General features: G+C 42.2%; 1 protein-coding gene across 2 annotated transcripts in view; it reads right to left on the bottom strand.

The window, feature by feature from the left end:
- Positions 1-23610, bottom strand: part of BACE2 (beta-secretase 2) — a 91795-nt gene that overhangs the window by 6743 nt on the left and 61442 nt on the right. The window lies entirely within an intron of this gene.

Genomic DNA, 23610 nt, shown 5'->3' with positions numbered 1-23610 from the left:
CAATGCCGAAGGGCCCGGGCAGAAGCATCAGGCGCTCTGGGGAGGCCAAGCTGCGGAGCCCCGTGGGTGAGCGTGCGGAGCTTGGCAGAGCCTGCCCGAATCACAGGATGGCCCCGGCGTAGTCAACCTGACTTCATGCTCTCGGGTGACTGTCCTCCTACCAGCCCGACCCCCAGTCTGAATGGGCTCCAAGACCACCCGGTCAGACCCGGAGATTCTTCCCTGCCCCATGCTTGCCCCGCGTCCCACCTACAGTGTAGGGAGGCCCTGGAATCAGGAATGGTACGTGAGGGCGACATGGAATTCACAGCCTGCCCGGGAACAAAGGGACACACAGTGACGATTCACCTGGAGACCCGTGCCAGCAGACAGTGGGGAAAGGCTCTTCCAGGGGATTCGCTACATCAGACGTATCTGCCCTTCTCAGAAGTAGAGAATTTATCTGGCATTTTACGTTTCACTTGGAAAATGAAAAAGGCCTTGTTACCCACCTCACCCATGTTTAATTACCATAATGAACATTTAGGCACGAAAACACAATGTTGCTATGCATTTCATTTTTCTGTAACTAAAGCCTCAAGACCCTAATGCCTGCCTAATAACATCCTTTTTTTTGTTTTTTTGTTTTTTTAATTGAGGAAAGAAAAAGTCAAAATAACATAACAATGGCCTTATCAGAATGGTGTAAAATGAGGGAAAAAACAGATTCGGTTAGAACAATTTCCTTGCTAACGTGGATTCTGTTTGTGTGGATTCATGCCTGCTTCTGCGTGGCCTCGAAGAGTCCGGCAATGCACAAGAGCCTGCAAATACCCAAAAGCAGAGGGAGGCTGGCCTTTTGTTCATCGAGGGCCCAAAATGCCCATGGCTAAAGCCACCATTTAAAACACACACACTTAGGGCGCCTGGGTGGCTCAGTCGTTAAGCGTCTGCCTTCGGCTCAGGTCATGATCTCAGGGTCCTGGGATCGAGCCTCACATCGGGCTCCTTGCTCTGCGGGGAGTCTGCTTCTCCCTCTCCCGCTCCCCCTGCTTGTGTTCCCTCTCTCACTGTCTCTGTCAAATAAATAAATAAAACTTTAAAAAAAAAACAAAACACACACTCACTGACCATTTATATTTCTGTTACAATTTCTTCTTCTCCTGATTTGTAAGAATCCTTTATACGGTAGAATCTTAAGTGGCAAATGCCTTCCCACAGGTCATTTTTCTTAAAAACATACTTGCTTCGCGAAAAGAGAAGCTTTAACACATACACTAATGTGGGTGAGGCGTGCTTCACGCAAAGCACCAAAACCCCCGCGCAGCGTGACGGGAGGCAATGAAAATCACCGGAAACCATCTCTACTTCCAGACAAGATGGAGTAAGAGGGGCCAGAATGACCCCGCGACCTGAAACAACTAAAATATTGGGGAAAATACGTGAAGAAAGAAAGGCTCTGAAGATACTGCTAACTGAGCAAGGAGCGAGAAGTCCCGAGAGATGGGAAGACAACGAAGGGAGCCCGACAGTTGCCTTGAGAACGTTTGGGGTTGTAGTGCAGGGTGGGGGAGACAGGCAGAGTTGGGCAGCCTCCTGGGCTGGGGGGGCAGTGCTGAGGCTCCTGGAGTTTGAAGGCACAATGCAGGGCAGGAGGTGGCTTTAGACAGAAATTCCATGCATCTCTGGAGGGCCTCCCCCGAGCCTTCAGCTGAGTGCTGACCAAAATTGAGTGAAGGCTGGTCAAAGGACCACTCGAAAGGGTTGGAAAGAACAGAGCTCGGAGCTCCCAGGTAGGGCCGAGAACAGTAGCTACTGCCAACTGCTTCCTGTTTGCTGTTTCTCAGGGTGAAAAAAGAAAAAAAGGCCAAAAACCCCAAGCCCAATTCAAAGGGCATCAGTTAAAAGTCCTAAGGATCTCTCGTCCGTCCCGGGGGGAAAGGAACCACGCACTGCACTTTGCTCTGATCTCATCTAAAGAAGCTTCAGAGCGAGACAACACAGGACTCTAAGTAACTTAAACGTGACCCAGGACACGTGTCAAGAATACCTGCAAGAAGACAAAAGTATTCAGCACCCTTTTGGGTACCTGGACCCAATTTCAACGTGTTGGGGGTTAAATTACCAATAGGCGATTCTCACACACCAGCAGGATGTCCAGGAATTCAACTCACTTCTGACACTATCTACCCAGAAACAGCATCAGATCCCACTACTTCTGATGTGAGTTAAAAGCCCAGGCTCTCGTCACCTGTGCTTCTGACCCACTGGCTACAGATCAGAGGGACCAACCACCCCCGACCCTGAGCTTGATTAATTTGCTAGAGCAGCTCATGGAACTAAGAGAAACAGCTTTCTTACTACATTACTGGTTTATTATAAAAGAATATAACTCAGGGGGCGCCTGGGTGGCTCAGTCAGTTAAGTGTCTACCTTCAGCTTGGGTCATGATCTCAGGGTCCTGGGATCGAGCCCTGCGTCGGGCTCCCTGCTCAGCGGGGAGCCTGCTTCTCCCTCTACCTCTGCCCCTCCTCCTGCTCATGCTCTCTCTCTCTCTCTGACAAATAAATAAATATATATATATGTATATTTTTTAGAAGAATGTAACTCAGGAACAGCCAGATGGAAGTCATGCCCAGGGCAAGGTCCATGGAAGGGGGCGGAGCTTCTGTGCCCTCCAAGGGCCACTCTCCCCAGTCCCCCGTGTTTACCAGCCTGAAAGCGCTCCAAACCCTCTCCTTTTTGGTTTTTATGGTGGTTTCATTGGACAGACAGAACTGCTTCAACCTCCAGCCGCTCTCCCTCCCTGCAGGTCAGGGGGCGGGACCAAGAGTTTCAACAATAATCACAGGCCAGCCCTACACTAGGATGTTTTCAAAAGTCACCTTATTAACATAACACAAGACATCTTATCGCTTAGGAAATTCCAAAAGTTTCAGGAGCTCTGTGCCAGAAATGGAGACAAATACCAAATACATACTTCTTGTCAATCGTAATATCCCAAGCACCCAACAAGGTGAAGTTCACAATGTCTGGCGTCCAATAAAAAATGTACAAGTGTGCAAAGAAGCAGGAAAACACAATTCATAATTCACACAGAAATAAAAAAACACAATTCATGGCAAGGGGGCAAACCAATCATCTGAAGCGTGGCAAGAAATGACACAGATGGTAGTGTTAGGAGACAGGCTGTGAAGACCGTTACTGTAACTGCGTTCCACTCGGGATGCCGGAGGGAATACCAGAAGTGCGAAGCAGAGACACAGGACCTCTAATAATGTCAGCTGCGTTCATCAGAGACACAGAAGCTATAATCAAGACCTAAGTCAAATTTCTAGAGATAAAAACTATAGGATGTGAGACAAGAAATACACTGCATGGCATTAATAGAATATATATCTGCAAGAAGAAAAAAAAAAGACTATCACGTGAACTTGAAAACATAGTAGAAACGATCCGTGAAACACAGAACAAAATCCTGGAAACATAAAGGGAGAACGTCAGTAAACCGTGGGAACACACTAAGAAACTCAACATCCATATAGTCAGAGGACCCCGATAAGGGATGGGAGGCAGAAAGCATCTGAAGAAATAATCACCAAAACCTTCCCAAATTTGAGGGCAACTGTAAGCTCACAGATCCAAGAGGCTCAAAGATTCCCAAGCACAAGAAAGGCGAAGTAGATTACAACAGTGAACTGCTGAAAACCAGCGACAGAATCATACAAACATAGAGAATAAAGCAAAACAAAATAATCTGTATGAAGGAACAAGAAGAATTATACCTAATTTCATCTTAGAAATAACACAAGCAGTAAGACTGTGGAGTGCTGGAAAGGAAAACCTGGTCAACCCAGAATCCTGTACCAAGCAAGAGTGTCCTTCAAAGTGAGGATAAGGATGTTCTTAGACATACACAAGTTGGAAGAATTTATCACAAGAGACACACACACTAGAGTATTATCCAGCCTTAGAAAAGGACATCCTGCCTTTTGTGACCACATGGATAAACCTGGAGGACAGGATACCAAGTGAAATAAGCCAGACGGAGAAAGACAAACTCTGCAGGGTCTCATTTGTACGTGGAATCTAAGAGTCCAACTCAGCAGCAGAGAATAGAATAGTGGGGGTAGATCTTGAGAGAGAGAGAAAGAGAGAAAAAAGAAAAGAAAAGAAAAGAAAAAGGGAAGGAAGGAAGGAAAAAGAAAAGAAAAGTGTAAAGAAGGACAACGGTATCCACATGAGCTGATGGATATTAGCTGGTGGTGATCACTTTACAGTACATACATACAACAAAACCTCATACTGTATACCTTAAATGTGTGTAGCTTTTATGTGTCAATTATACCTCAATGAAGCTGAAGAAAAGAAAGAAATCATCACAGTCCATTTGCACTAAAATTGCACTAACAGAAGCCCTTCAAGCAGAAGATCAGTGAAGTCAGACAGAAACCAGGACCTACAAAAAGGAGAGATGAGCACCAGACATGGTAACTACCTAGGCAATGATCACATCTGCACTCTTCACTTTAAATACGTAAGAAAATAACTGGATTAAAGCAAAAATGACACCGTTGTCGTGGGTGGTTTATAACACATGTGTAAGTCAAATGCACGCCAACAAGATCGCAAGGGGCGACGGAAGGAACTTCTCCTCCTGTGTTTAGGAGTCGAGCAAGTCCCTCAAAAGTGCATCCTATAAACCCTAAAGCAACCGCTATGCCGACACAGAGCTGGACCTAAGACACGAGCCGCGATGAAGAGAAATAAAAATAATCCAAAAGAAGGCAGAAAAGGGGGAAAAAGAACAGAAGAGACAAAGAGAAAACATGGGACCACATGGTAGATGAAACCACCACCTTATCAATCATCACATTAAACAGAATCTACACTGGGGGTCAGCAAAATTTTCTGGAAAAGGATCACAAAGTAAATGTGTTAGGGTTTTTTGGGTCATGGAGGATTTCTGTCACATTCTTTTTGGATTTTTTTTTTTTTCACACCCCTTTAAAAATGTAAAACCGTTTTTTACAGGCCGTACAAAAAACGACAGGCCAGATTTGGCCTGCAGGCTGTTATCTGCCAATCTCTGGTCGGAACACCCGGAAGACAAAGCAGAGCTTGTCGAATTAGATGAAAAGCAAGACCTGACTATTTGCTACCCAGAAGAAGCCTCCTTTAAATATAAATACTCAAGGGGCGCCTGGGTGGCTCAGTCATTAAGCATCTGCCTTCGGCTCAGGTCGTGATCCCAGGGTCCTGGGATCGAGTCCCACATCGGGCTCCTTGCTCCACGGGAAGCCTGCTTCTCCCTCTCCCACTCCCCCTGCTTGTGTTCCCTCTCTCACTGTGTCCCTCCCTGTCAAATAAATAAGTAAAATCTTTAAAATATATATATATAAATACTCAAATCCCTTAAAAAGTCACAGGGTGGAAAAAAGATGTGTCTGGCTAATAATGCTAATCAAAAGTAATACAGAGAGAGTGGGGCGCCTGGGTGGCTCAGTCAGTTGGGTGTCTGCCTTCAGCTCAGGTCATGATCCCGGGGTCCTAGGATCGAGCCCCATACTGGGCTCCCTGCTCAGCGGAGGTCTGCTTCTTCCTCTGCCCCTCCCCCTGCTCGTGATATCTCTCTCTGCTAAATAAATAAAATTTTAAAAAATCTTTAAAAAAAGCAACTATACTTTGATTAAAAAAAAAGAAGAAGAAAGGCAGAGTGGCTAGATTCGCATCAGATGCTGCAGACTCAGAGCAAACAGGATTACCAGGGGTGGCAATGGTCATTTCATAATGGTAAAGGTTCAGTGCACACACAAGACAGAGCAACACTAAACATTTATGCGCCTAATAAGAGTTCGAAAAGGAAGAAACAACCATGATGAAGCTGCAGCAGTTTATGGAAACCCACAAAGACAGAGATGTCAACAGCCCTATTCTGCTCAGTAGCGGCAAGTGGGCAGGAATGAAGCGAGGGCAGAGACCAGTGTGACCTAACAGCCAAGTGCAGAATGTTCCACCCACACAGCAGAATATACATTGTTTTCAAGAACACATTTACCAATACGGACCACATTCTGGGCCATAAGAACAAATCTCAAGAAATTTGGAAAAGAATTCAGTTGATACTATGTTCTCTGACAGCAGTGGAATTCAGTTAGAAGTCAGGAACAGAGAGCGGTCTGTGCTGTGGGCGTGGCAGCAAAGCCCCGGCAGGGGGCCGGGGTTTTTCCGAGTCCCACACATATGGGAAACTTCAGCAAACTGGTCCCCCGTAACACAAACTGTACATTTTATACCAATTGTATCTCAATAAAGCTGTTAAAGAAAATCAAAAAGAACGAGGTAGTCAAAAAAGTATGTCAACGAGCAACACATGATAGGATTGCCTTTAGGCTGAAAAAGAAAAATGGAAAAAAGAAAAAGAAAAATGAACCTAAGCCCAGCTCCGTTAGGTACATGGGGGTTAATTCTAGCACTGTTCAACACTTAAGTTTATATTCATTTTTTCATATGTACATATATACAAGTACATCAAAACCCTCACCAAAGTCAAATTGTCTTCAATGTACATGTATTACTTTTATATTCAGAAAAAAAATGTTTTTTTAAGTGATTGAAAAACAGCACCAATTTAAGGTTGCCAGTCAAAATGTATTATCTGGAAACAGCTGTGTCCTCACATTTTATAAATAGCTACTTCACATTGGAGGAGGGGCATGGGCTGGGGGAATGTGCAACTCTTGATCTCGGGGTCCTGAGTTCGAGACCACATGTTGGGTGCAGACATGACTTAAATAAATAAACTTTTTAAAAAATTAAAGGAGGGGGCGACGCAAGATGGCAGAGGAGTAGGAGACCTGGATTTCGTCTGGTCCCAGGAATTCAGCTGGATGGGGATCAAACCATTCTGAACACCTACAAACTCAACAGGAGATCAAAGAAAAGAATAGCAACAACTCTCTGAACAGAAAAGCGACCACTTTCTGGAAGGTAGGACGTGCGGAGAAGTGAATCCGAGGCGATATTCGGGAGGATAGACGGCGGGGGAGGGGCCTCCGTCGGCCGCTTCTGGCAAGTGATAGAGCCGCGGAGCACAAAATCGGAACTTGTAGAGTCGGCTCCGCTGAGGGCCGTCACTCTGGTGGCTAAGCGGGGGGTGGAACCCTCGTGGGACAGTGTGGTCTCAGGACCCTCGGGGTCACAGGAAGACCGGGGGTGCCTGAGTGTGGCAGAGCTCCCAGGGATCGGAGCTGGGAAGCCGGCTGCAGAGACGGAGCCGAGGCACGGGCTCTCAGCTCGGGGTTGTCATACACCGTGATCCGCGGCACAGTCGGGCCACTGCTCCTCCAGCAGGGACCCAACAAGTGGCAGATCCGGGGAGACTCACCTTCTTCCCCCGGGAGGAGAGGTGCGGGAGCGCACCGCGGGGATCTGCTGGGTCTGGAGACTCCACACGGGGTCGGGGGCCAGAGATAGAAATGCGCGGTCACAGGCCGGGTGAGCACGGAGTGCGGCCGGAGACCGGGGAGACGGGAGTGACTGCTTTTCTCTGGGGGTGAACTGAGGAGCGGGGCCCCGAGTTCTCGGCTCCTCCAGGGCGGAGACTGGGAGGCCGCCATTTTCACTCTCCGCCTCCAAAGCTGTACGGAAAGCTTGCAGGGAACAAAAGCTCCGGAGCGCAAACCCGAGCAGGTTACTTAGCCCGGGCCGGGCAAGGGCGGGGCAATTCCGCCTCCGGCAAAGACATTTGGGAACCACGGCAACAGGCCCCTCCCCCAGAAGATCAGCGAGAACAGCCAGCCAAGACCAAGTTTACCGATCAATGAGAACAGCAGAACTCCAGCGCTAGGGGAATACTGCACATAGAATTCATGGCTTTTTTACCATGATTCTTTAGTCTTTCAAAGTTAATTTTTTAAATTTTCTTTATGTTTTTCTTTTTCTATTTTTTTTGGATTTTTCTTTTTCCCTTTTTCAACGAATATCTTATCAATTCCTCTTTTAAAATCTTTTTAATTTTCATTTTTAGAGTCATATTCTATCCTTTATTGTAGTTAACCTTATTTTTTGTATATATGTAAGTTTTTCCTACTTTAAAATTTTGGGATACAGTTTCTTCTAACAGACCAAAATATACCCTAAATCTAGTGTATGACGTTGTCCTAGTCTCCTGCCTGATCCCATTCTCCTTTTTAAATTTTTTTTCATTCTTTTTTCAACCAACTTATCAATTTCTTTTTTAAAATATTTTTTAATTTACATCTTTACAGTCATATTCTATCCCTTCATCGTATTTACCCTTATTTTTGTATATAGGTTTTACTTTCTTTAAAATTTTGGGAGGCAGTTTCCTCTAACAGACCAAAATACACCCAAAATCTAGGGTGTGGCTCTGTTCTATTCACCAGCCTGATCATATTCTTTTTTTTTCTTTTCCCCCTGGTTTTGGGTCTCTTCTGATTTGTTTAGTGTATATTTTTCTGGGGTCATTGTTACCCTTTTAGCATTTTGTTCTCTCATTCATCTATTCTTCTCTGAACAAAATGACAAGATGGAAAAACTCACCTCAAAAAAAAAAAAAGAAAAAAAAAACAAGAGGCAGTACCAACGGCCAGGGACCTAATCAATACAGACATTAGTAAGATGTTGGAACTAGATTTAAGAAACACGATTATAAAGATACTAGCTGGGCTTGAAAAAAGCATAGAAGATACTAGAGAATCCCTTTCTGGAGAAATAAAAGAACTAAAATCTAACCAAGTCGAAATAGAAAGGCTATTAATGAGGTGCAATCAAAAATGGAGGCTCTAACTGCTAGGATAAATGAGGCAGAAGAGAGAACTAGCGATATAGAAGACCAAATGATGGAGAATAAAGAAGCTGAGAAAAAGAGACAGAAACAACTGCCGGATCACAACGGGAGAATTCGAGAGATAAGTGATGCCGTAAGATGAAACAGTATTAGAATAATTGGGATCCCAGAAGAATAAGAAAGAGAGAGGGGGGCAGAAGGTATATTGGAGCAAATTATAGCGGAGAACTTCCCTAATTTGGGGAAGGAAACAGGCATCAAAATCCAGGAGGCACAGAGAACCCCCCTCAAAAATCAATAAAAATAGGTCAACACCCCAACATCTAATAGTAAAACTTACAAGTCTCAGAGACAAAGAGAAAATTCTGAAAGGAGCTCGGGACAAGAGGTCTGTAACCTACAATGGTAGAAACATTAGACTGGCAGCAGACCTATCCACAGAGACCTGGCAGGCCAGAAAGGACTGGCATGATATATTCAGAGCACTAAACGAGAAAAATATGCAGCCAAGAATACTATATCCAGCTAGGCTGTCATTGAAAATAGAAGGAGAGATAAAAAGCTTCCAGGACAAACAAAAACTAAAAGAATTTGCAAACACCAAACCAGCCCTACCAGAAATATTGAAAAGGGTCCTCTAAGCAAAGAGAGAGCCTAAGAGTAATACAGACCAGAAAGGAACACAGACAATATACAGTAACAGTCATCTTACAGGGAATACAATGACACTAAATTCATATCTTTCAATAGTTACCCTGAATGTAAATGCGCTAAATGCCCCAATCAAAAGATACAGGCCATCAGATTGGATAAAAAACAAGACCCATGCTGTCTGCAAGAGGCTCATTTTAGACCCAAAGACACCTCCAGATTGAAAGTGAGGGGGTGAAAAACCATTTACCATGCTAATGGACATCAAAAGAAAGCTGGGGTGGCAATCCTTATATCAGACAAATTAGATTTTAAACCAAAGACTATAGTAAGAAATGAGGAAGGGAACTATATCAATTCTTAAAGGGTCTATCCAACAAGATCTAACAATTTTAAATATATATGCCCCTAACATGGGAGCAGCCAATTAAAAACAAAATCAAAGAAACACATTGACAACAATACAATAATAGTGGGGGACTTTAACACACCCCCTCACTGAAATGGACAGATCATCTAAGTAAAAGATCAACAAGGATATAAAGGCTTTAAATGACACACTGGACCAGATGGACTTGACAGATATATTCAGAACATTCCATCACAAAGAAACAGAATACACATTCTTCTCTAGTGCTCATGGAACATTCTCCAGAATAGATCACATCCTGGGTCACAAATCCAGTCTCAACTGGTACCAAAAGATTGGGATCATTCCCTGCATATTTTCGGACCACAATGCTTTGAAACTAGAACTCAATCACAAGAGGAAAGTCGGAAAGAACTCAAATACATGGAGGCTAAGGAGCATCTTACTAAAGAATGAATGGGTCAACCAGAAAATTAAAGAAGAATTTTAAAAATTCACGGAAACAAATGAAAATGAAAACACAACTGTTCAAAATTTTTGGGATGCAGCAAAGGCAGTCCTAAGAGGAAAGTATATAGCAATACAAGCCTTTCTCAAGAAACAAAAAGGTCTCAAATACACAATCTAACCCTACACCTAAAGGAGCTGGAGAAAGAACAGCAAATAAAGCCTAAACCCAGCAGGAGAAGAGAAATAATAAAGATCAGAGCAGAAATCAACAAAATAGAAACCAAAAGAACAGTAGAACACATCAACGAAACAATGAGCTGGTTCTTTGAAAGAGTAAGATTGATAAACCCCTGGCCAGACCTATCAAAAAGAAAAGAGAAAGTACCCAAATAAATAAAATCATGAGTGAAAAAAGAGAGATCACAACCAACACCAAAGAAATACAAACAATTATAAGAACATATTATGAGCAACTATATGCCAACAAATTAGATAATCTGGAAGAAATGGATGCATTCCTAGAGACATATAAACTACCAAAACTGAATCAGGAAGAAATAGAAAACCTGAACAGACCCATAACCAGTAAGGAAATTGAAGCAATAATCAAAAATCTCCCAACAAACAAGAGCCCATGGCCACATGGCTTCCCAGGGGAATTCTACCAAACATTTAAAGAAGAATACCTATTCTTCTGAAACTGTTCCAAAAAATAGAAATGGAAGGAAAACTTCCTGACTAATTTTATGCAGCCAGCATTACCTGATCCCAAAACCAGACAAAGACCCCATCAGAATGAGAATTACAGACCAATATCTTTGATGAACACGGATGCAAAAATTCTCACCAAAATACTAGCCAATAGGATACAACAGTACATTAAAAGGATTATTCACCACGACCAAGTGGGATTTATCCCTGGGCTGCAAGGTTGGTTCAACATACGCAAATCAATCAATGTGATACAATACATTAATAAAAGAAAGAACAAGAACCATATGGTCCTCTCAATAGATGCAGAAAAAGCATTTGACAAAGTACAGCATCCTTTCTTGATCAAAACTCTTCAGAGTATAGGCATAGAGGGTATATACCTCAAGATCATAAAAGCCATCTATGAAAAACCCGCAGCGAATATCATTCTCAATGGGGAAAAACTGAGAGCTTTTCCCCTAAGGTCAGGAACACGGCAGGGATGTTCACTATCACCACTGCTCTTCAACATAGTATTAGAAGTCCTAGCCACAGCAATCAGACCACAAAAAGAAATAAAAGGCATCTGAATCAGCAAAGAAGAAGTCAAACTCTCACTTTTTGCAGGTGATACAATACTTTGTATGTGGAAAACCCAAAAGACTGCACCCCAAAACTGCTAGAACTCATACAGGAATTCAGTAAAGTGGCAGGATATAAAATCAATGCACAGAAATCAGTTGCATTTCTATACACCAATCAGAAAGAAGAAAGAGACAGAAGAGAAATTAAGGAGTCGATCCCATTTATAATTACACCCAAAACCATAAGATACCTAGGAATAAATCTAACCAAAGAGACAAAGAATCTTTACTCAGAAAACTATAAAATACTCATGAAAGAAATTGAGGAAGACACAAAGAAATGGAAAAACGTTCCATGCTCATGGATTAGAAGACGAAATATTGTGAAAATGTCTATGCTACCTAGAGCAATCTACACATTTAATGCAATCCCTATCAAAATACCATCAACTTTTTTCAAAGAAATGGAACAAATAATCCTAAAATTTGTATGGAACCAGAAAAGACCCCGAATAGCCAGAGGAATGTTGAAAAAGAAAAGCAAAGCTGGTGGCATCACAATTCTGGACTTTAAGCTCTATTACAAAGCTGTCATCATCAAGACAGTATGGTACTGGCACAAAAACAGACACATAGATCAATGGAATAGAAAAGAGAGCCCAGAAATGGACCCTCAACTCTATGGTCAACTAATCTTCGACAAAGCAGGAAAGAATGTCCAATGGAAAAAAGACGGTCTCTTCAACAAATGGTGTTGGGAAAATTGGACAGCCACATGCAAAAGAATGAAACTGGACCATTTCCTTACACCACACACAAAAATAGACTCCAAATGGATGAAAGACCTAAATGTGAGACAGGAATCCATCAAAATCCCTGAGGAGAACACAGGCAGCAACCTCTTCGACCTCAGCCGCAGCAACTTTTTCCTAGAAACATTGCCAAAGGCAAGGGAAGCAAGGATAAAAATGAACTACTGGGACTTCATCAAGATAAAAAGCTTTTGCACAGCAAAAGAAACAGTCAACAAAACCAAAAGACAACTGACAGAATGGGAGAAGATATTTGCAAATGAAATTATCAGATAAAGGGCTAGTATCTAAAATCTATAAAGAACTTATCAAACTCCACACCCAGAGAACAAAGAATCCAGTCAAGAAAGGGGCAGAAGACTTGAAAAGACATTTTTCCAAAGAAGACATCCAAATGGCCAAAAGACACATGAAAAAGTGCTCAACATCACTTGGCATCAGGGAAATCCAAATCAAAACCTCAATGAGATACCACCTCACACCAGTCAGAATGGCTAAAATTAACAAGTCAGGAAACGACAGATGTTGGCGAGGATGCGGAGAAAGGGGAACCCTCCTACACTGTTGGTGGGAATGCAAGCTGGTGCAGACACTCTGGAACACAATATGGGGAGGTTCCTCAAAAAGTTGAACATAGAGCTACCATACGATCCAGCAATTGCACTACTAGGTATTTACCCCAAAGATACAAATGGAGTGATCCAAAGGGGTACGTGCACCCGAATGTTTATAGCAGCAATGTCCACAATAGCCAAAGTATGGAAAGAGCCCAAATGTCCACCAACAGATGAATGGATAAAGAAGAGGTGGTGTATATATATATATACAATGGAATACTATGCAGCCATCAAAAAAATGAAATCTTGGCATTTGCAACGATGTGGATGGAACTAGAGGGTATTATGCTAAGTAAGTCTGAGAAAGACAAGTATCATATGATCTCACTTATATGAGGAATTTGATAAACAAGACAGGATCATAGGGGAGGGGAGGGAAAAATGAAACAAGACGAAACCAGAGAGGGAGACAAACCATAAGAGACTCTTCAATCTCAGGAAACAAACTGAAGGTTGCTGGAGGGGAGGGGGGTGGGAGGGCGGGGGTGGCTGGGTGATGGGCATTAGGGAGGGTAAGTACTACCATGAGCGCTGTGAATTGTGTAAGACTGATGAATCACAGATCTGTACCCCTGAAACAAATAATACATTATGTTAATTTAAAAAAATTTTTAAAAATTAAAAAGAAATAAAAAAAATAAACTAAAGGAAAGTTGATTTAAAATTATTACTGGAGGTTATTTGCTAGGAGTGCCATTCAGTGGATGATTTGTATACTTATTTACATATGCTACTAATTCTATGATCATGGAATAGATTTTAATTTTTTTTTTTTAAAGATTTTATTTATTTATTTCAGAGAGAGAGACACAGCGAGAGAAGGAACACAAGCAGGGGGAGTGGGAGAGGGAGAAGCAGGCTTCCCGCAGAGCAGGGAACCCGATGCGGGGCTCGATCCCAGGACCCTGGGATCATGACCTGAGCTGAAGGCAGATGCTTAACAACTGAGCCACCCAGGCGCCCCGATTTTAATTTTTTATACTGGAATTATTTATGAGGCCATCCTATGCAGTGGTGAAGAGCCTGGACCCTGGGGTCAGACTGCTGGGGTTCAAGTCCTAGTTCCCACTTATGAGCTCTGTCATCATGACCAATTTACTTAACTTCTTTGCCCCTCCGTTTCCATATCTGTAAATTGGGGAAGGTAACGGCAGCTCCCAGTCAGTCTTGTTGAAAGGCTCACCAAGCTAACTGAAGGTACTTTAGCACAGCACCTGGGGTAAGGTCGGTGCTTCCTAAGTATCTCTTGTTAATATATTGTTATTTTAAATCTTTCATCAATGTCTTGGTTAAAATTTCAATTATGTTTTCTCTGTCTTATCTCCTAGAAGACCCAGCCCCAGTTGATAATGGGCACCCAAGGAAGACACATTAATTTGCCAATTATAAAAATTATCATAGTTGGGTCTTTTCTGGTATGGAATGCAAAATAAAGTGAACTGTCTCCCCAGATCAACTCTTTGGTAGTAAGATGCCGTCTGAGTAGCTGTGGTTCTATGGTTCATTTGGTAGAGTGTTCTGGAGTCTACAGGACCGGTGTCCTGGGCCTGGGGCCATTTTGCTCTGCAGCCACATGAGAACCACTTAGTACCCCCAGTCCTCAGTGTTCTTTTCTATCAAATGAGGAATGAGGGCTACCTGATCCATGTCTTTGGGGGCCCTGGCTTGGCATCTTTCGATTGGATTCTAAGTAGATGGCAGAGGCCTATCTCTGCAACTCTGCTCTTAACAGCTAACTTTCCTATTTTTAAATATGAATATGTACCAGATGATCCACTTTCAACCTGCAGCAAGGAAAATTCACAGTGAAATGACTGCCACAATCCACGAGGAGTCTCAAGTTGTAAAAGCTGAAATCTATACAGCTCTTGGGTGCTAAATGTCTTATTCTATAAAAAGAGATGGGTGGTATTTCAGAAGCTTTGGATACATTAAGAGAGAGCTGTCACTCTTAACACTCGATTATCTTCCTAGCTCCAGGACACTTGGCTCGGGCAACACAGAGGCAGCTGAACGGGCTCCAGCCTCTAACACCTGCTCCTGGCACGCGAGACACTGTCCGTGGAAGCTCCAGGTCAGCCAGCCCCACGGCACACGGAGCCACCAGCCTTATTTACGTGGCTCTGATCCGAGACTAGAATAGTGACTCTTCGTAGGGGTTGGGGGGTGAGGCGAGGAGAGGCAGGGCAGCATGAGAGAAGCATCTGTGCATCTTTTTCCAAAATAACCATCACCCTTCCGCCCACCACCATTCTGATACACCCTGGCTGAAAAAGGAGGGGACGGTGTGGGACATAATGTATTTTAGAAAGCTCCCTAGGAAAAGTCTTCAAAGAGCTCCCACTCACTGCCCTCCTTCCCACCCTGCCCCAACCCCTATAGAAAAGCCTAGTCCTCTAGCTAAGTGTTGTCTGACAAACACCAATTATTACAGAAAGCAAATAAAAGATATGAAAAGGGAAGCTCCCGAAGATTTGGGCTCCGCCAAGTGCTAGTTGGCACCAAGGTAGAACTTCCTCCTACTATAACACATAGAAAAGATGATAAACTCATATTTTTAAATATGTAGATGAGCCTAGAAATAGGCCCTAGAACTGGGGATCCAATGCCCAGGGACAGGGGGAGGGGGTGGGGGGGTGGGCAGAAGACTTGACCCCAGCACCACAGAGATGGGTGAATAGAGCCTGGTCCACTGGTGGAGGACTCCAAGAAAACTCTGCCAACCAGGAAGCCTGCCTCTGCCTGGGGTCCGAGGAGCGGAGTGCAAGGAGGGCAAGAAAGAATCTTCCGAGAGAAACAGAGTCTCCCAACGACCACCCCAAGCATGGCAGGCATCTAAACTTGCACAGCTTGGTGCAGAAATCCTGAAAGTTCTCATCGCCTCACACTCAAGCAGAAACAAATGCAAAGTTGCTTTACAGCAACATTTTTATAACCCAAGGTGCACAGAACTCTCTCCAAAGGAGAAAAAAAAAACAATTCCCACTAAAGATAAGCTCACAACAAAAAGTTGCAAACCAAATGAGAAGAAGATCTACCCTGAGAGAACAGTCAGCAGACCCAAACACAGAGAGACCCGCTCTCCACAGATGACAGGAAAACAGAACAAAAGGCTTGAGACTATATAATAGCTGTGTTTACAGTGATTAAAACCTCACAAAAATACTAGCAAGATATTTTTAACAGGCTGACTTAAAAGTTCACAATGGAGAATAAAATTAAGAACAGCAGGGAAGTTCTGAATAAAGAATAATAATGAACAGAACTAAGGCTGTAAGATCTAGCCATCGAACAGAACGGAAAGTCCAGAGATAAACATGTATCTTCCAAATATTTACTGGAATTTGGTATATGATAATTGTGGAATTTCTGATCAGTGAAGAAAATGTGGATTATTTGAAAAATGTTACAGGAACAATGGGGTAGTCATCTTGGGGGAAAAAAGGTTATCCATACGGACTACGTCAAGGTATATCAAACCTAAAAGTACTTGCACAGATCACAAAATAATTTCAATAAAGAAGGACATTTTTTTTTTTAAAGATTTTATTTATTTATTTGATAGAGAGAGAGGGAGCACAAGTAGGCAGAGTGGCAGGAAGAGGGAGAGGGAGAAGCAGGCTCCCTGCTGAGCACAGAGCCCGATGCAGGGCTCGATCCCAGGACCCTGGGATCACGACTTGAGCCTTTGAAAGGCAGGTGCTTCACTGACTGAGCCACCCAGGCGCCCCAAGAAGGTCATTTAAATGTGACTTCAAACCTAAGAGCCTTAAAAGACTGATATATTTAAACATATAAAAGCATTTTTACAATAAAATTCATCAGCAGCAAAGTAAATCTGTAAATAATGTATAACTGGAATATGGATTATAGCTTTTTTTCACCAAATGGTTAATTACTCCATTACACAGAGTTTCTACAAATCAACAGAAAAAACTAAAAACCCAACAGAAAATAACAGGGAAAAGATATGAGCAAACAGTTCACAGAAAAGGAAAAACAAATGCCCTTAGACACATGAAAATAAACTCAATCTCATGCATATAAAGTAACTGAATAAAACTACGCTGAGATCATCATTCCTACCTATCAGACTGGCAAAATTCCCAAAAGTGTGACAACACCTTGTTGGTGACGCTGACTGGGGAGTCAGGCCATTGTATACGTTGCTAAAGAACCGGTACAATCAGGTATAAAAGGGTAGAACCTCCTTGGAAGGCAATGTGACAATATCCATCAAGATTACAAATACTTGGGGCACCTGGGTGGCTCCGTCATTAAGCATCTGCCTTCGGCTCAGGTTGTGATCCCAGGGTCCTGGGATCGAGCCCCGCATCGGGCTCCCTGCTCAGTGAGGAGTCTGCTTCTCCGCTCCCCCTGGCTCATGCTCTCTCCCTCTCTCTCTCTCTCTGTCAAATAAATACATAAAATCTTAAAAAAAAAAAAATTACAAATGCTTGTACCCTTTAACCTGGCAATTCTACTTCCAATAATCTAACCTAGAGGTATACTTTCATATGTGTGAATGAACACAGACAAATGGTATCATTCCAACACTGTTTATAGTAACAGGAGACTGGAAACAACTTAAATATATCAATCAGGAATTGTTAAATAAATTAGGGAACATCCACATAACAGAGGATTATGTACTCATGATGGCCTCTGAGGGCGTGAGGCACTATGTAATGTATTGTATCATTGGGACATTACCTGGCCATTTTCAAAAATCAAAGAAAACAATGGAGACAAAGTAAATACAAGCCATGACAAAATTATTACGGAACACTCCAGGAAAGTAAACTAGTATATTTGAAAGAGTACAAAATGGGGGGCACCTGGGTGGCTCAGTCATTAAGCATCTGCCTTCGGCTCAGGACATGATCCCAGGGTCCTGGGATTGAGCCCTGCATCGGGCTCCCTGCTCTGCAGGAAGCCTGCTTCTCCCTGTCCCACTCCCCCTGCTTGTGTTCCCTCTCTCGCTGTGTCTCTGTCTGTCAAATAAATAAAATCTTAAAAAAAAAAAAGAGTACAAAGTGGAATTTCGAGAAATGCAAAATACAAGCAATGTCATTAAAAACTCACTGAATAGGTTGGGGCGCCTGGGTGGGGCAGTCGGTTGAGCGTTGGACTCTTGGTTTTAGCTCAGGTTGTGATTTCGTGGTTGTGGGATGGAGGCCCACGTAGGGCTCTGCACTCAGCGTCAAGTCTGCCTGAGATTCTCTCTCCTTCTCCCTCCCCCTTTGCCCCTTCCTGCTCATGCATGCTTGTGAGCTCTCTCTTTCTCTCAAATGAATAAATAAAATCTTTATAAAAAGAAAACCTCACTGAATAGGTTAAATGGTAGACTGAACACAGCTGGAGAGAACTAGAACAATATAGGATGTGTGTGCAGAAACTACACAGAATGCAGCAAAGATAAAGAAAGGAAAATATGAATGAAAGGTCAAGGGACGTGGAGGAAATAATGAGAAATCTCAAAATTTATCTCAGGAGATCCAGAAGAAACTAGTAAAAAATGGGTGTGAGGCAAGAGTGGAGGAGGTAACAGCTTAGAATTCTCTACGACTGATGATAAAAAACATGAATTATCAGATTCAGAGAGCACAATGAGTCTTGGAGCAAGATGAAAAACAACTGATATCCAGATACATCATGGTGAAACTCCAGAAGATGAAAAATGTAGCCTAAGTCTGAACAGCAACCAGAGAAAACAAACAGATTACCCTCCAAGGTACAACAACTGAAACTGACTGGGGTTTTTTTGCCAGCAATAATGTTGGCCAGAAAACACTGAAAATAGCACCTTCAAAACACTAAGAGAAAATGGTCAACCTAGAATTCCATACGCAGTTAAACTATGATTCAAAAATTGGGGCAAAATGAAATTTGAAAGAGATCCTCAAGTACATTTTTCAGCAAAAGGAAAATTGCTGTGTCATAATTTGTTTATCCATTCTCCTTCATTACATTTTGGGCTGTTTTTAGTTTGACGAAAAGGGTGGTTTTATGTAATAATGTACTACTGAGGGATGTAGTACTTTAGTTCTTTTATGAATAAAGCTGCTTCTGGTCAAGTCTTTGGGTGGACACACACATTCATATCCCTGTTGCATATACCTAAGAGTGAAGCTGCTGAGTCATAGAGTAGGAATATGTTTAACATCAGTAGAAAATGTCAAACTGTTTTTCCATTCAGACCAAACAATTTCAGCAAACTGAGAATCCGAAGGCAATTCCACAAACCTGCTCCATGCATCAGACTATATGAATGCTTTCATAGAAAACCCAAGCAACTCTAACAACTATTTTTTAAAAGAATTCAGCAAGGTGGGTGGCTGGATAGAAGATTAATATACAAAAAGCCCCTGCAGGCCTATAGACCAATCAAAATGCAATTTAAAACAATCTCACTTATAGGAACAGTAAGAGCTAACAGGTATCTAGCAAGAAGTATATGTGTTAAGACCCTCTTGGAGAAAACTACAAAGCTGCTGTAGGACATAAAAGAAGACCTAAACAAATGAGAATTAGTACATTCATGGTGAAAAGACTTATATAATAAAGACTTGATTAATCTGTAAATCCAATGCAATTCCAATCAAAATCCCAATAGAGTTCTGAGATCTTGACAAGTTGAATGAAAGCACAAAAGTAGCCAAGAGCATTTAAAGAAGAATAAGGAGAAGAGTTGAGCCCTTGCTAGATATTAAGTCTTACTGTAACTACAGAAATTAAACCGTACGTTACAGCACAGGGACAGCAAATATACCAATGGGATAAAAGAGAATGCTCAGAAATAACAGATCCAGGGGCGCCTGGGTGGCTCAGTTGGTTAAGCGACTGCCTTTGGCTCAGGTCATGATCCTGGAGTCCCTGGGTCGAGTCCCGCATCGGGCTCCCTGCTCGGCAGGGAGTCTGCTTCTCCCTCCGACCCTCCCCCCTCTCATGTACTCTCTCTCTCTCTCTCATTCTCTCTCTCAAATAAATAAATAAAATCTTTAAAAAAAAAAAAAAGAAAGAAAGAACAGATCCAGATACATACTGGGTCTTGGTATATGACAAAGAGGTTATTAAAATTTAGTAGGTATTTTGCAAAATTAATTTAACCTGAATTTAACCAAGCCTCTAGACCTAAGTTCAAGTTTACAGCAATAAAGGTAAAGTTAAAGGAACATGTTAAACGATACTATTAGGAAAAATCCAGACAAATCTGAATAGGATATATTCTACAAAAAAATTGGCCTCCAAAAGAAAAAAACAACAACCCATAGCTAAGGAAACCATTTTTGAGGTAACTGAGGAAATCTGAATACAGCCTAGATACTACATAATACAATGTAAATATTGTTAAATTGTTAGGTGTCATAATGGTATTACATTTATGTATGAGCCTGTCCTTATTTTTAAGAGATATTTATGGATGAAATATTATGGAGTGAAATATTTAGGGGTAAAATGTCATGATATCTGCAACCTATTTGTAAATGGTTCAAACAAAAACTACATATACACATATACTGATATATGGCAAAACGTAAAAACTATCAAATCTAGATGGTGGGGGTGGGGGTGCCTGGGTGGCTCAGTTGGTTATCTGCCTTCGGCTCAGGTCATGATCTCAGGGTCCTGGGATCGAGTTCCGCAACAGGCTTCCTGCTCAGTGGAGAGCCTGCTTCTCCCTCTCCCTCTGCTTATGCTTGCTCTCTCAAATAAATAAATAAAATCTTAAAAAACAAAAATCTAGATGGTGGGTATGTAGGACATCATTGCATTATTTTTAGTCTTTTCTGTATATTACAGAGGGGGTAATATATTCAATAAATAATGCTGAGAAAACAATGTCCTTGTAAAAATTAGATTCCTACTTCACATTATATGAGAAAATGGCGGGGGGAAGTACACTGTATCTTTAGAAAAAAATCTCTATTTCCTGAGATTGAAGAAAAATTTCTTAAATAAGAGTAAAAGCCATAAGGAAGACATTGGTATATTTTATCTCACTAAATTTAAAAAAATGTAAATGAAAGATAATAAAAACAAGTAGAAGAAATCCAGAGAGATTAGCAGTTATTATTTACGACGCATAAGCCCCCCAAATTAATGGATCAAATATTAAGAATGTATAGACATCAATAAAAAAGATAGGTAGAAAAATGTACATAAGCTATTGGTAGAAAAATTCACCATCAGAAAAAAAGCTCAGACACTCCATAAATATATCAAAAGTTGTATCATCTTGGGGTGCCTGGATGGTTCAGTTGGTTGAGCGTCCGACTCTTGGTTTTGGCTCAGGTCATGATCTCGGGGTTCTGGGACTGAGCCAAGAGATGGGCTCCATGCTCAGTGGGGAGTCTGCTTGAGATTCTCTCTCCCTCTCCCTCTGCAGTAAATAAATCTTTTTAAAAAAGTTGCATCATCTCAGAAGTAATCAAACTGTGACACTATTTCATACAGATTGGCAAAAAAACAAAACAAAACAAGTGAACGTTCTTATGTAATTCTGATGGGTCCAGCTGCTTGGAAGACAAATCTGACAGTAGCCAGTAACGCTGAGGACTAGCATACCAAACCACCTAGAAATTCCATTTTCGGAAGATCTCAATAGCATGCAGAAAGATGTTTCCTGCAGTGCTGTTTATGATTGCAAATATTAGAAACAAACCAAATGGTAATCAAGGCAGAACTGGGTAAATAATCTGGGTATATTCACACAATAGAATACTACACAGCAGTCAAAATGAGTGACCTAGTACTCCTATCAACAGGGAAGATCCAGTAAATGTGTAATGCTGAGCAATCAAGCAGGTTGAAAAAGGATATGCACAGTACTGTAGAGCATTCACATACATGTAAAAATACCAAAACCCCACAACCAACCAACCAACCAACGTTTTGTTATATGGCACTTCTACTTATTTATAGGTAGACGGGAGACAGGTTCTAAGGGGACTCCAATGATCCCTGCTCCCTGGTATTTACTTTTGTGTAATCCCTTCCCACACTGGGCCAGGGTTGTTCTGAGCAACCAACAGAACAGGGCAGAAGTGACAGCATGTCACTTTCAAAATTGGGTGCAAAAGGACTGTGGTGTGGGTGCTCTGTGGCACTCTTACTCTCTGGAATCACTTGCTCTGGCGTGACCGGGTGCTCATCTTAAGGATGTTCAGGGAAGCCTGGCGGGAGGTCCCAATGGTTTAGAAAGGAGCTCCTCTCAGGTACCACACTGAGCGAGCTTCCAGTAGGACCCTCCACCCCACTGGGAGACCCTAGCCCAGAACCACCCAGCTAAGCTGCTCCTCGATTCCTGACCCTCAGCACCTGCACAAGGTCAGACGGTGCTGCTAAACGTGGGGCGGGGCTAAACTGTTACCAAGCAAAAGACAACTAATCCAAGGCACTTGTAACTATGTAGCCAAATCTTAAGTGTGTAGTAATTCTGAGAAGAATCGACACCATGTTCAGGATAAAGGGTCATTCTGGGGAAGGCAGTGGGGTGGGGCTTTAAGCTATATTTATTTTCTGTTTCTGTAACAAATTTTTGAAGAAAATATGACAAAATGTTAGCATTTGTTAAATCTGGGTGTTCCATAAGTGTGCCCAAAGCACATGACTTCCTAGGACTTAAATCATTTTGTTATTTAAAGCATGTGATAAATTAAAAATAAACACTTTTAAAAAGAGGGAAAAAAAGGCAGTGTACCTCTTCCATTTATTACAGCGCTAGAGATCACTGTCTGGCTCCTAATTTGCAGCTTGGAGGGAAGTAATTACTTTAATGGCTAAACAGTTTGCACGGAAGAGGAGACATATCCGTGTCTATTCCCAGTGCTGGTAAAATCAAATGTTTAAGTACCACAACCTTAAATACGCCTTTTTTTAAAATAGTAACAAAAAAACTCCTATAAGCACACCTAACAAAGAATTCACACTGAAACGCAGGAATGAATGTTGCTTTGCTGGCAGACACTTAATATTAAACTATTTCCAACAGCAATTCACTTAGGAGACGCAGTGATTACTCGCTCCGTGCTATTAAGTGGACGATATAAGGGCTGTTGCCATAGTAGCCTCTATTTTCATGGTATTTAACAAGAGAACAGAAATTGTGGGGAAAATTGCTTTAGTGCTTAGTTCTCCGGGTTACAAGACGTGAAATACTCACAGCTGGGAGACAGAGTAACACCATAGAGGAAGGTCTCTCCAGGGATACCTCCCAGGCTAAAAACAGTTAATGCACTCTGAGAGGTAAACATTCACTCCCAACAAAGATGACAAAATGACAAGCCCCAAGGATTCCAAGCCCGTTCACCAATGCAGAGCGAGAGAGCTCGGCGTTAACACCCAAGAAGGGATTTGCAACAATCAAGTATGTACATAGTGTTGGGTGCTTTTATTTATGCAGCATGTGAGTTGGACTAATATTCCAGATGTAAGTTTTCCCTTTGATATGCATCTCTTCCCACTCTCCAAATTGTTATTTCACCCTCTGGGAATGCCCGTGTGTCCAAACAAGGATAGGAAGCATGACTGACCTTTATTTACCAGGATTCCCATTTTACCAACCGCAAGTCGGATAGTAAATAAGACCTGAAATGTCTCCCTCTGGAATAAATCAGCTGAGATCACTGACATTTGGCCT

This window comes from Phoca vitulina, unplaced genomic scaffold, assembly GCF_004348235.1.
Source record: "Phoca vitulina isolate PV1807 unplaced genomic scaffold, GSC_HSeal_1.0 scaffold68, whole genome shotgun sequence".
NCBI classification, from domain to species: domain Eukaryota; kingdom Metazoa; phylum Chordata; class Mammalia; order Carnivora; family Phocidae; genus Phoca; species Phoca vitulina.
This window is presented reverse-complemented; position numbering and strand designations above follow the sequence as displayed.